Raw genomic sequence first — 12,855 nt, forward strand, 5'->3', positions numbered from 1 at the left:
TCTGCAAAAATGTAATTGTTTCAATTTTTATCCTACAATTAAAATCACATGTCCTTCTATTCTTTTACTTTTCAGAATTTTTCACTGTAGGTCCTGCTAAATATGAGTTTGATAATACTATGGGCCTTCTCTCTTTTTCTTAATAGCAGTTTGCCACTCAAACTTCTGCCGACAGAAACAGTCAGAAGTTACTTTTATGCTACTTGAAAGAAATAAAGTGATGTGTTTTAGAAGCAGTGGATATAAATTTGTGTTTAATTTTAATAATAGAAGTCCTATGAGCTGATAGGTGTAAACTGGTGTCAAGGTTATATAAAGAACTTAAAATTCAGTCAGAATAATGCTTTGATATATTTACACTCAAACCCACATTTCCAGTTTCACACATTACATGTCAATTAGCAGATATCACAAGGCTGCTAAGAACTGATAATTCAGAACTGTGGATCTAGTTCAGCAAGAAATGATAGTTTGTTTTCTCACACAGGAGTATAGAAACATCATCTGAAATGCAGACATATGCTTTGAGGTAGAGTAAGGGCGAAAGATTCTCAGCATCTGCTAACAACTATTGGGAGGCTTGGGTTAGAGCTTGGATACAATCTGTCAATTTGCACCAAAGAAGTTAATTGACACTTCAAGATGTAATAAAATGTGACCAACACAATTAAACACATGAATATATTACATCAGCAAAATACATTCTTGATGACTGTGGGTAAATAAACTGCAGTTTTGGTTTATCTCAGAAAATACTTCTTGATTTTTTGGAGAATTTTTAGGATAAAATGTGGCCTTTGCTGAATGGTTTTGGCTGTTCTCATAGAAATTTCAAAGGGCATGACCAGGGCATTTCTAGGTACTACACCACTGAGGATTTAATTTGCAACTAAATAAAAAAGAAACTGACCATCTAAAACTTTCTGTAAAGAATGGGTTCAACCATCATTTTAATACCAATTGCAACCTATAGACTGCATAGAGTGTGTATAGTGTTGCTCATATATAAACATATTTACATGTATGTAGCCTTAGTTATTTTCCTTACAGATTATAACTGAACAGTGACGACAGACTTCTTAACCAAACATCACAAAAGCATCATTGCTTTATCCTGCAGCCAAACTCTTAATGAAGTTGTGACTGGACATTAATATAACAATGTTAGCGATGCCAACACCATGCAGAGGAGGTGATCCCAGACAACAGCAGCCAGCAAAACTCATCTCTTGTTAATTCAACTGTAAAGAGATGAAGTCTATAAGATTTGCTAGAAAACAGACAAGTCTATTATGTGACAGAAATAATCTGTCAAGAATTGGTCACATCTTACATACTCCATATCTGTATTTAGTTCAGTAAACACTGATGATTTTTTTGTTATTTTGTGTATGTGCAATCCTTAAAAGGTTTCTTTAGGGCACCTGAGCAGTGTTTCAGTTATATAATTGCTTAAAAAAACCCTGTTTTTCTGATTAGTAAATAAGTGAATGATCTAAAGAAAACAACACTCCTACATCCCTTTTCTCCAACCAGTGCACTGTGAGCTATAGAATCAATGAGTTACACAGAAAACTGAGCAGGCTGCCAGACTAACTGTGCTGTACCTGTTGGTGGTAATCCCACCACACAGTGCATAAGAGGTTGGTAAATCCATCTGTTTCTGAGAACTGGCCTCCCATCATTCCTGTGTTTATCTCTGATTTAATAATTTGATTTGATTCACAACGCTGCTTGGAGCAAGGATTTGAAAAAGCCCTTACAAGAGATAGCCAGATCTGCTCCCACTGGCTTGTGTTAGTGTTTATGTAAAAATGCACTCCTTCAAAATGCTACAACTTTATGTTTGTTAATCTATGCTTCTAGAAAGGAGTGTGTAATTTTGTCTCAGTACATCAACATTACCTATTCAAATCCAAGTTATAGTAGAAAATGAACCTCAGTGGAAAATGATGAGACCTAGAGATCAGTTCTTAAATCAGTTGTTTAGGGGTGAAAGGATCAAAAGCTTGAAAATCCCGTAAGTCTTATTTTCTTTGAGTAGGAGTGAAGGGTCCTAGTTAATAAAGCTGTTTTTCAAATTTTGTGCTAACTATAGAGTGTTCCAAAAGCAGATTTAGATTCTCAGGCCTTAAAATTCCTGCAGGGTGAATTACTTTAGAAAAAGAGTTGTTTTCTTTAGAAAGGCAATCTATTCCCACAGGCCAGTAAAATTTAAATCTGTGATGGCATCTCTAACAACAAACCAAAAAAGCCCACAGGTACTGACTTAGCTAAATGAGCTGCTGTAACAGCAAAGTCTTTATGTCATTAAAAATGCAACAAAGTAACTTGAGTTTCTAAATGAAATATAAATAAAGAAGCAGCATAGAAAGAGAATTTCAGGCATCACTTCTGAAGCCATGAGAGGCTGCAAGACCAGGAAATTGTAGGAAATCTGAAGTTATTTCTCTTACCTTAATTACCGATTTTCACCAGTGTGCCAGAAGCAGAGAACATCTTATTTTCCAAGCAAAAAAATAGGTCCATCCTACCAAAAAATAAAAACAAAACAAAACAAAAAAATTGGAAAAAGACTTGCAATTTCAGAAAGTTTATTTCTCTTGTACTGCTATGGAATTAGAAAGTAATAATGAAGTCGTTTTTAGTGCTGGAGGAAAAGAAGTTTATTTATATTTGTTATGAGGAGATCATAGTATTGTGAAACATTTAATGAGTGTTAAAGACAACACAACAGAACTGAAGGCTCTTCTTGCGTCGCTGATTCTAAGAGCTTTTAGAAAGTCACCATCTTTTTATATCATGGGTTTATACAGGAGATTTTCTGAGCTGTTATCCATGGGATACATATTTTTATTTCAATCACAATACATTACACTATAAAACAAATTATATATTTGTCTGTAGTAAGGTCAGCTAGGCTCCATTCCTGGACCTAAACAAAGGATTATTGATATATACACCCAAAGGTAAAAAAACCTGATCCAGGTATACCTAATAGTATCAAAACATCTATCTTATAATATGACTGTTCACCTTTGTTATGCATCCTGTATCCCACTAGGACAGCAAAGATACTCCGTCCACTTAAGGTTGTAATATTTAACATTCAAGACACACACACACACACACACACTTACATGTATATTTTTAAGAAAGTAATACACAATGGTAAGGTAAACACAAAACATTTAACTTCAAATCAGGACCCTTCTAATATAATTTCATCCTCACAAACTGTTAAAACACCATAGGAGATGGTGTTGATACAGGAACAGATTCATAGAAACAAAGAAACAGAACGTTTCAGGTTGCAAAAGACATTTAAGACTATCAAGTCCAACTGATAACCCAGCACTGCCAAGCCCACCACTAACTCATGTCCCCAAGCGCTACATCAGCATGTCTTTTAAACATCTTTGGGGAGGGATACTCCATCGCTTCCCTGGACAGACTGTTCCAGTGACTGGCAACCTTTTCAGGAGAGAAATTTTTCATAATATTTAATTGAAACCTCCCCTTGCACAACTTGAGGCCATTCGTTCTTGTCTTCTTCCAATATTCTGGCTAAGTTCATTGAACACACTGATAATTTCTTCTTTTGTGGAGTGGAAGAGTATTTCCTGTTTTCCCTGAAATTGTCAGAGCAGTACCAGGTCCTTTAATTTTGGCTATATGGGGAGTCAAAATTATAAGAACACTTAGTTTCTAAGAAGTTCTAGAAATGACACTAGGTCATCTGATCACCAGACCCTGCTGTCATTTGAAGTTGAAATTGGGGGATTTTGAAGCTGCTCACTCTGAATCTAAATCTGATATGGGTCTTGGCCTCAAATCTAACCATTCCAGTGCCTGAGCCTTAGAACTGTAGAATCAGTGAGGCTGGAAAAAACATCTGAGTTCATTAAGTCCAACCATCAACCTAGCACGACCTCCATGTTCACCACTAAACCACATATATCTTCAAGTGCCCTACCCATATGCTTTTTTAACACTTCCAGAGGTGGTGACTTAACCATTTTAGTGCTTATCTAAAAGCAACCAAGCTCTTTCAGTAGTTTAAGCTCAGTCACCATTGTCATAGTAACTCTAGTCACAAAATAAATTCACAGGTTAAGGAGACTTCTGCAAGTAGTTGGCTTCAGCTTGTTCTGTTCATATTTCCCTGCTGTTATGCTTTAAGCAGCAGGCTATGGACACCCAGCAGTGACAGTAAAGAAAAAGCAAAAAAACCCCAGGCAAACTGCCTGGAAAAAAACCAGTGGTTGCAATTTGCAGGGACAATATTTGTCACTGAAGTTTTGTGGATTGTCCTTCACACTTAGAGAGGCAAGCCTACGTGCTGCCTTTGCCTTTGATAGCTAAGGTGATGAAGGTAAAAAAGATGAACCAGAAAGAAAATGTGTCTAGAAAAACAGTTTTCTTCTACAGAAAAACTGTTAATTTTTTCCTTCTTGTAATTTGCGTATTTATCTAATGAAAATTTTACTTATATAAATCATGACTATGTCAAGTGTTTGCTTCTCCCTCAGATTCATAGTGTGGAAATCAGGAAAATATATTTTTTATCTTGCCCTTTCACAAATCCTAGATGAGAACAAGGATAGAACACACACTTATGAATGTGATAGCGTTATAATTATTTAATGAGTTACGGCTTATCAGTTGAGTTCTATGAACCACTGTTTGCATGATTTTCAGCTCTCCCTGCCTTTCAGGTTAATGTAAAACTTTAGACCAAGGAGAAGATGTATTAGCTTAAATAGCCTGACTTTGAATGCAGGATGTCTACAAGGAGACACGCTGGCAGTCAGTTGGGCATAGCTAAGAGAAAGGTGTATTATTTTAAGCCAGTGTAACTGAAGTCTGTACCTAAAGGGAAAAGTTGGGGTTTCTTCATTATAGATTTCAGAGAAAGTACTCTACCTTGCGCTAGTATGAATGAAAGAATTGGATGATAATAATGACGCCTGAAATCTAGGAGGACTTCCTTCTTTACTTTCTACCATTCTACTTTCTTGTCTCTAATTTCTGCTACACTGGTGGTGCTTTTCTCTTTTGATTTGCTCTTAAAAGTTGACCTTAGTTACTTCTCACACTGCAGGTACTACATGGCTGTGCACCAGTTTAATGCTAACAAGTAAGAAGCTCTGAAGTCTAACAATAATTAAATGGACACTTGCAACTGATGAGCACTTGGGGGGAAATGCTGTTCTTTAACTCAGAGGAAAAGCAAATTCTTGACTTGGATTTGGAGAAGGGGAAGATAAAAAATAAAATGGGAGAAAAATTCTACCAACTTTGAAACAAACAAACAACAAACAAGTATAATAATTTTGAATACTCCTGCTTAAACTTCTTGTTTAACCAGCAACAAGGAAGTGGTGTCCTTTCTGGAACAGGACAGTCCTTGCAAGACACAGTATTCACGCAGTATATTAGAGTTAAAGGAGAGATGAAGCATTAATTATATCTATCTATCTATAAAAGCATGCCAGAACAACCTTGCCCTCATGGGAAAAAAACACAGGCTATTTGCAGTGCTGAATTTAATTACACAGAATAGTGTCAAACACCTATACCCTGCTTCTGGACCCCTTTCTAGCCACCTTGCTTCTACTTCTGATCCCACCTTTTCCTGCTGAGGCTTTTTGTTTTGTGGTGAGGAGAAGTTACCAGGGAAATCACAGTGAGGCTGAACTAAGCAAACTGTCCATTGGTCATTCCTTGCCTTTCCCACAGGTAAATTTGTAGGGCATAAGGAAATGATGTTGCTGATATGTCTTTGACTTCAACTGTACAACTGGGAAACGTATGAATTGCTCTACCTTATTCAGAGTTTTACAAATAATAATTCAAAGGGGGGTTGATTAAAGGACTGTCGCAGGGACATCACTCAATGTAGACTGCAGTACCTGCCCAGTCTCCCGAGCCCTGTAACATATGCTCATGAGAACAAACATAGAAACAAATGTGTCAGGTTTCACGCTGTATGATTAAAGTTTTCATTTGAAGATCCCTTTCCATGACTCTCAGATCCCACTTTTTCAAAAATTGAATCCTGTAATTAATTTACAAATGAACTGTGCTGGCCATGAGCTCTTGGTCCTAAACAGAAGCTACAGATCTGCAGAGAAGTCAGTAAATATCTGCCCCATATTGCTCACCATGGGTGCAACCACAGCTGATAAACTTTCTTGACTTTGTGACTTATCTTAACATGTCAACATGGGCATAATCCTATCTTTTTATCACAGAATCATAGAACTGCTTGGGTTGGGACATTAAATAATACCTAGTTCCAATCCTCTGCCATGGGCAGAGATACGTTCCACTAGACCAGGTTGTTCAAAGTCCCATCCAACCTCATCATCAAGGTTGAGAGAGATCTTCAAGATATCTAGTCCAACTGCCACCCCAGCACCACCATAATCACCCCTAGCCCACATCCTCCAGTGCCACATCCAGATACCGCTTGAAGACTTCCCAGTCAGTGACCCCGCCACTGCCCTCGGCAATTTATTCCAGTGCCTTACCACTCTTTCAGTTAAAATTTTTTTCTAATATCTAATCTGAAACACCCCTGGCACAACTTAAGGCCATTTTGTCTCATCTTTTCACTTAACATATGGCAGAAGAGATGAACCCCATGTCACTTCGTCGTCCTTTGAGGCAGTTGTAGAGAGCAAAAGAACCCCCAGAGCCTCCCCTTCCCCAGGCTGTACTACCCCAGCTCTCTAAGCAGCCCTTCAAAAGACATGGTTTGTAGATCCAGATTTGTTGTCCTTCTCTGGACACACTCCAGTACCTCAATGTCCCTTTTGAAGTGAGGGGCCCAAAAGTTAACTAGTGCTTGAGCTACAGCCTCACAGTTCCAAGTGTTACAAGACAATCACTTCCTTGGTCCCTCTGCGCACACTATCCTTGATACAGGCCAAGATACAATTTTTTGCATCGTGATATTGGACAAATGGCAAATATCATGCTCAGGCATCCACAGTGCTTCTAAGAAGTACATTTTCCTGGTCTGCTTTCCAGTTTTCTTTTTTTCCTAATTCTTTTTAGAAAGCTGAATGGATCATACATCCCCAGGGAGCAACTTTCTCTTACTAAGTTGTAAAGTCATAGCCCATCTATTTTTCTATTATCTCTGCTGTGATGTTTTCAGATTGATGGACTATGAAATAAAATTGAAATTGACCACTCTAAAACATCCAATGTGATTCTGCTAGTAATACAAGTTTAAAAAGATCATAACTTTTTATCTGATTGTTGTGTAAATTAAAATCATCTGTTTACTAAACTTAATTGTACAACTTATTTTTCTTCATTATTAGAGCAACATTTGCTATTTCATTGCAGTTCTCCACTATATTATGCTTTTGCTGCTCCAGTTTAGTCACAATCATTGTGGATAAACTCCATTACAGATGCTTCTATAAGCATCTCCGTGGTGAAGCTGAAAATCTAGGTCAATTTTTTCACTGAAAAGTGAATCAAATTTCTTTCTGATGATATTGGAAATTGTGATAACGTAAACTCTGATGAACTCCTAAACTTTGATCAGCACTACTAACCCATAGCATGAAATTATACACTTCTATGTGCAGCGGCTTCTAATAAAACTCATCCAGCTAATGCTTCATTACATTTGGGGCTTATCAACTGTGGTAACCACATGGCACTCTCATTTACTTCTGTGTATTTCCAAGTTCTCTCATCTCCATGACGCTGTGACCAAGCAGAAATATTAGAGAGAATTTAGCCTCATGAGTCTATCTCATGGGGGAATTACATAAGTAAATGAGTATCACTGAAAACATGGATTAAAAGAATCCTAAATAAGGTGTTTGAAATCCCCTCTGCTCTGCTGGGCAGTTTCAGCAGCTTCCATTTTTATGCTTTTAACCTAAATATCTTAACAAAAATAACATTCCTCTGAGTCCACTGTGTTTCTGGACATGAAATGCCTATCTAGCATTCATAGTGCTTTATGGAGTAGGTTTGGGATTTCGCTAATTTCACTTTTAATGCTCTATCCTGCCAAGCAGCTTGGTGGGTTAGACTTACTAGCTGTGTTCTGCCTTACACTGCAACCTTTTAATCCTCAAACAGTCCCACAGGAGCAAAGACACACATATGAAACCTTTGTCACGACTCAGAATGAAGACAGGTTATGCAATCAGAATTACTGATATAACTGGTGCTGCCTAACTTTTAGGATATTTTTTTGTCAAGTAGGATGGTTTTCTCCTATTTCTACCCTCATTGACGGTGCAGTTTTAGTCAAGGAGCACAACATCACTGTACCTCTGCTTCTTCCTTCATGGAATGGTATAAGGCAATCTCCCTGCTATCCTTCATGCTGTTCTTTGAGGTCTTCTGATGAAAGCTGCTAAAATAAGTTCTATGTATTATTCATATATTAATTTGCTCTGGCACATTGCTTTCAGGAAACTTCATTTAAGTGCACTAGGAAATCAACTTCAAAGAAAGACAGTTACACACAGTGAATACACCAAGCAATGGAGCAGGCCAGGCTTGACACAGCTCTGAAAGCCAAATAAAAAACATAGAATCGCTGTAATCTCCTTATGACCAAGTAGGAAAAAAAAAAAAAAAGGCAGAAAAAGAGAAGAACAACAAAAGAAGGCCCTATAATAACTTTTCTATACCTTTTGGGCAGTCTTGTGCAGCTTAGTAGTGAATTATACCTTATTGATAGAATTTTGTAGCGTGGCCCAAAATATGGGTGGAGACAATATAATTAAGAAAGTGGTGGTCCTGGAAAAAACATTATGTGATCCCTGGGTTTCTTGGCTTTCAGCCCAAATTTTTTCAGGGGAACTTGTTAAAGAATTTTGAGATGCTGCCATTCTCTATCAGTCTTCAGAATATCTTGAGTAGAACATTCAAAAACTGATTACTCCAAAGTTCCACATCACTTCTGAGGTTGTGGAACAAACTATCAGCAGAAAAATTTTTTAAAAAACTTGTCCTTATTAATTCTCTGGGTTTTTTCCTTAGAACCATTTTTTTTTTAAAACAACTTTATATACAGACATATATATGTTAAGGACGGTAATATTTTAGGGGTTGTCCTCATTTTTCTCCATCACTTTGAAAAACTCTATTCATACATGCATATAAAATAAAACACTCAGGACTCTGGGGGTAAAAGTAAAATTTGACCAGGCAACACCAAGATATTCCCCAAAAACTTTATGGCATAATTACTTCTAATGAATCTTGAAGCTTAAACTCTCAATTCCATAAACAAAGGCAGTATATGTGCGCTGAGGGAAGACAATTCATAGTAATTTTGTCAGCAAAATTGTTACAGTAAAGGCCTAAGCAACGCTTCATCTACCTGTCACTTGTCTTGAAAGGGCAGATTACTTTTTCCTCAATCTTGGCACATCCAATTAAACTAGACTTACAAGCCAGGCAGGTGTAAAGTGCAAGCCAGCACTTGTTCACATTAGCAATTATCAATGGAAAAAATACGAGTGCTGAGGCTTGGCACAACAGTTACCCTGGCAACTGTTCGTGCTCAGAACCTCAGCAGAGACTAACATGACGGTTTGACATCTTTCCCCATTAAAAAAAAAAAAAAAAAAATTGCATTGTCTCTTTCTCTGTTTTTTCCCTTCACCTCTTTTCATGCTGTTTTTCCAAAGCACTTGGCAGTGACCCTGCCTTGTTAAACTCCAGCTGAACACCTCCCAGAGGGAGCTCCCCTGTCTTGCCAACCTTTAGAGCATCCTCTGTGAACACCAAGTGTTAAAGTTTACCTTGCCAAGCCTGACTTCCAGGAAGGAAGGATGGTAGGTTGGAGAAGCTGTATTAGCTCTATTGACACAAGATGTCAGAAACTTGTTGGCCAAGACAAGTTCACTCAATGTTGAAAAAAAAATAGATGAGAGGAAATGACCTCAAGTTGCACCAGAAGAAGTTTAGATAAGATATATGAACATTTTCTTCAGGGAAAGAGTTGTCAAGCTTTGAAACAGCCTTCCCAGGGACATTATTTAGTCCACCATCCCTAGAAGTGCTCAAAAAACATGTGGATAGGGCATTTTGGGATATGGTTTACAGTTGAACATGGTGGTAGTGCTAGGTTGATGGTTGGATTTGATGACTGTAAAAAATTTTCCAGTCTTAACAATTTATGATTCTAGGAATGTCATGTGTTTTTGTCCTCATATTCTGGAATATGCAGACACACCATTCATCTGTAGCAACTTGCTTCAAGATACTGGCCTTTCTGACTTAAGCATCGACCTTGCCAATAGTTCCCTTTTTTATTCTCTACCTTCTCACAAGAAAAAGTCAATCAGAAGCAGACTATATGCATTTTTCCCACAGGGGAAAATAACCCCTCCTCCTTAATTCCACCAAGGAACTCAGCCCAAGCAGGCTCTGCACAAAGTACAGTGTCAGATCATACCCTATTACTCAACCCTCAAGGACAGAAAACCTTGAAGGCTCAGCATTCTTCTGGATTCGGCTTTGTTCTGAGGGATGCCTGTGGACTAAGTTATGTGAACTTATTGACTGTTAGCTGCCAGTTCTTTTATTTCTATTTGGCATTTTTATGTCAAATGGAATTAAGGAGTGGGATGCATACATACAAATCTTGATAATTAGTGACTGTTTCAGTTAAAGCTTACCTGACTTTCCTTTTGCTACAGTTTTTGAGCTATTTCTGTTTGTTGGGTTTTTTTTTTTTCTATGTCTCATTTTTAAGCAGTCTTTTAGCATCCATTATTTTCCTTCTGTCTTATTTTGTCTTTAATTTTGTTCACATCTTTCAGTGTTAAAAGTTAAATATTAAATATCTGCATCTCTTTTGATTTTATTTTCAGTGATTTATTTTGTTCCTGCTTTCTCCCTCAATGTGTGTCATTCACGTCTTCCAGTTCATCATATTCTTACTCATTGTCATCTCTAAATGGAGAACAGTGGAAAGATTGAGAAGAGCTGTCTTTTTTTTTTTTTTTGAGGTGGAGGTAAAAAACCATTTGGGAAGTCTGGTAATACAATAACAGGTTTCATGGTGAAACTGAGTTGATAGGCTGGTCTTTACTCTTAAATTCAAGACAAACAGAACACATACGCTGAAAGATATGCAGAAAATCAAAGTAAACATCTCACACTGTTTACAAGAAAATTCTGCATTTGCTTATTATTGCACATGCTGTAGCTTTAGACCTCACAGATTTCAAAAGATTAGGTTTTGGCTGTGGAATAACATTGACCTGAAAATTCAAGATGTAGAGCCAAATCTTATTGCCCGTGTTCCTGTGATCTTTTTCCCATGGGCAAACAGAATCTGTGGTGTAACCTTAATTCTGTCAGCAGGATGAAGGCATAATAAGTAAAAGTAATAAACATTTTACAACATTAAACAATCTTTCACAGCTATTCAATCTGACAATTTTGACCAGCATTAAATTTACTGGAATGTTTCTAATCATGAACAAGAAACAAAGTCATACTTCCTCTGGTACAGTTGCATTTATTAGAAGAGTGAACTAATAAACACTATCACTACATTCATTTTCTGGGACTAACAGAAACTTGTTCCTTTCCCTGCTGTTCTGTGGGCTGCATTGCAATCTCTTCCACAACAACATAATTTAATTTAAAAATCATGATGCTATAAGTACTTGAGAAGCAGTTAAAGCCATTCAGTCAGAGAAAGGTCATGTTAACATAAATATTGAAAAGAATGATAATTAGGCAAGAAAAACAGCAAAACACATTAAAGAGAAATGAGGCAATTTTTAAATGTTAACATCTCAATTCAGAAATGTTTACATTACATTTAATGGTTCCATTTTCTATGAGCATTCCACTAAAAAAAATTGCTGAGCAAAATTATGAAAGAGAATTACAACCATAAATGACATTGTATCCATTCTATCATCTTGAGAGAAAATGAATTGTCTGAATCTTGTTAAACACAACAGAACTCAAATAGTCCAAGCATGACTCACAGCAGAATGAAGCAAAGTACTGTCTTATTAAGAGAAAAGTAGTCAGTTTTTTGATGATAGTTCATAATTTAAAATCCTGAATGTTTGAAGGAGTTGCAAAACATTTTTTCCTATGATTTATCCGGTACATATTGAAGTAGGTCCAGGTAAGAATATCTCAGCGATATTGACAATTTCATACCCTGAAATACATTGTGGTTGCTTCTCACAGTATTGCTTTCCACATAACCCCACATTGAGATCAAGAAACTCACACTAGGTGACATGTTTGAAATACCCAAAAAGGCTAAGCTGATTGTTGTTTCAGGGTAACTTTAACTTACAGTATGTGCTTTTCAAGTTTAATTTTGAGGCATGGCTTATCTTAACTTAAAACGTTACAAGAAACCTTAAGTCTTTTTATCAAAAACTTCCTGGTATTAAATACACTGAGTCGGTTTTTCTTTTCACCTATACCTGTTACCATTTGAATATGCTAATTTTAACAGAAATTTTAGAGTAAAAAAGCTTTAAGAAAACTCTGAACCAGTGTCCATTGAGGATCATTATTTACACAGATGCCACAACCAGAGCTAGAATGCCATGATGTTGCAACAGGAGCATGATACAGCTCCCAAAGCAAGGTCATTGCAATACAGATAAGAGGCCTGGAAAAGTAAACGGCAAGGCAAAAGGCACAGAGCACTAAAGACATGGGCTTATAATTTAACTTTGGTTTTGTTTTATTCTCATTGCATTTCCACAGTATAAAGCCTTGCAGTTTAACCTGCACAATTATCAGGTCAAGGAAATATTTCTGGGTTTATTTATTTTTGAGTCAAATGGGAGGGAAGAATGGTAAAACAGAAGTTAG

At 36.9% G+C, this 12,855-nt stretch overlaps 1 protein-coding gene across 1 annotated transcript in view; it reads right to left on the reverse strand.

Moving 5' to 3' along the window:
• The window catches only part of TENM4 (teneurin transmembrane protein 4), a 1,362,823-nt gene that overhangs the window by 921,186 nt on the left and 428,782 nt on the right, over positions 1–12,855 (reverse strand). Inside the window, exon 4 of the mRNA XM_039562133.1 lies at positions 2,457–2,530. The gene's annotated coding sequence lies outside the window, so the exon portion shown is untranslated. The remainder of the gene's footprint in view (positions 1–2,456; positions 2,531–12,855) is intronic.

Source organism: Corvus cornix, chromosome 1 (genome assembly GCF_000738735.6).
Source record: "Corvus cornix cornix isolate S_Up_H32 chromosome 1, ASM73873v5, whole genome shotgun sequence".
In the NCBI taxonomy this organism is placed as follows: domain Eukaryota; kingdom Metazoa; phylum Chordata; class Aves; order Passeriformes; family Corvidae; genus Corvus; species Corvus cornix.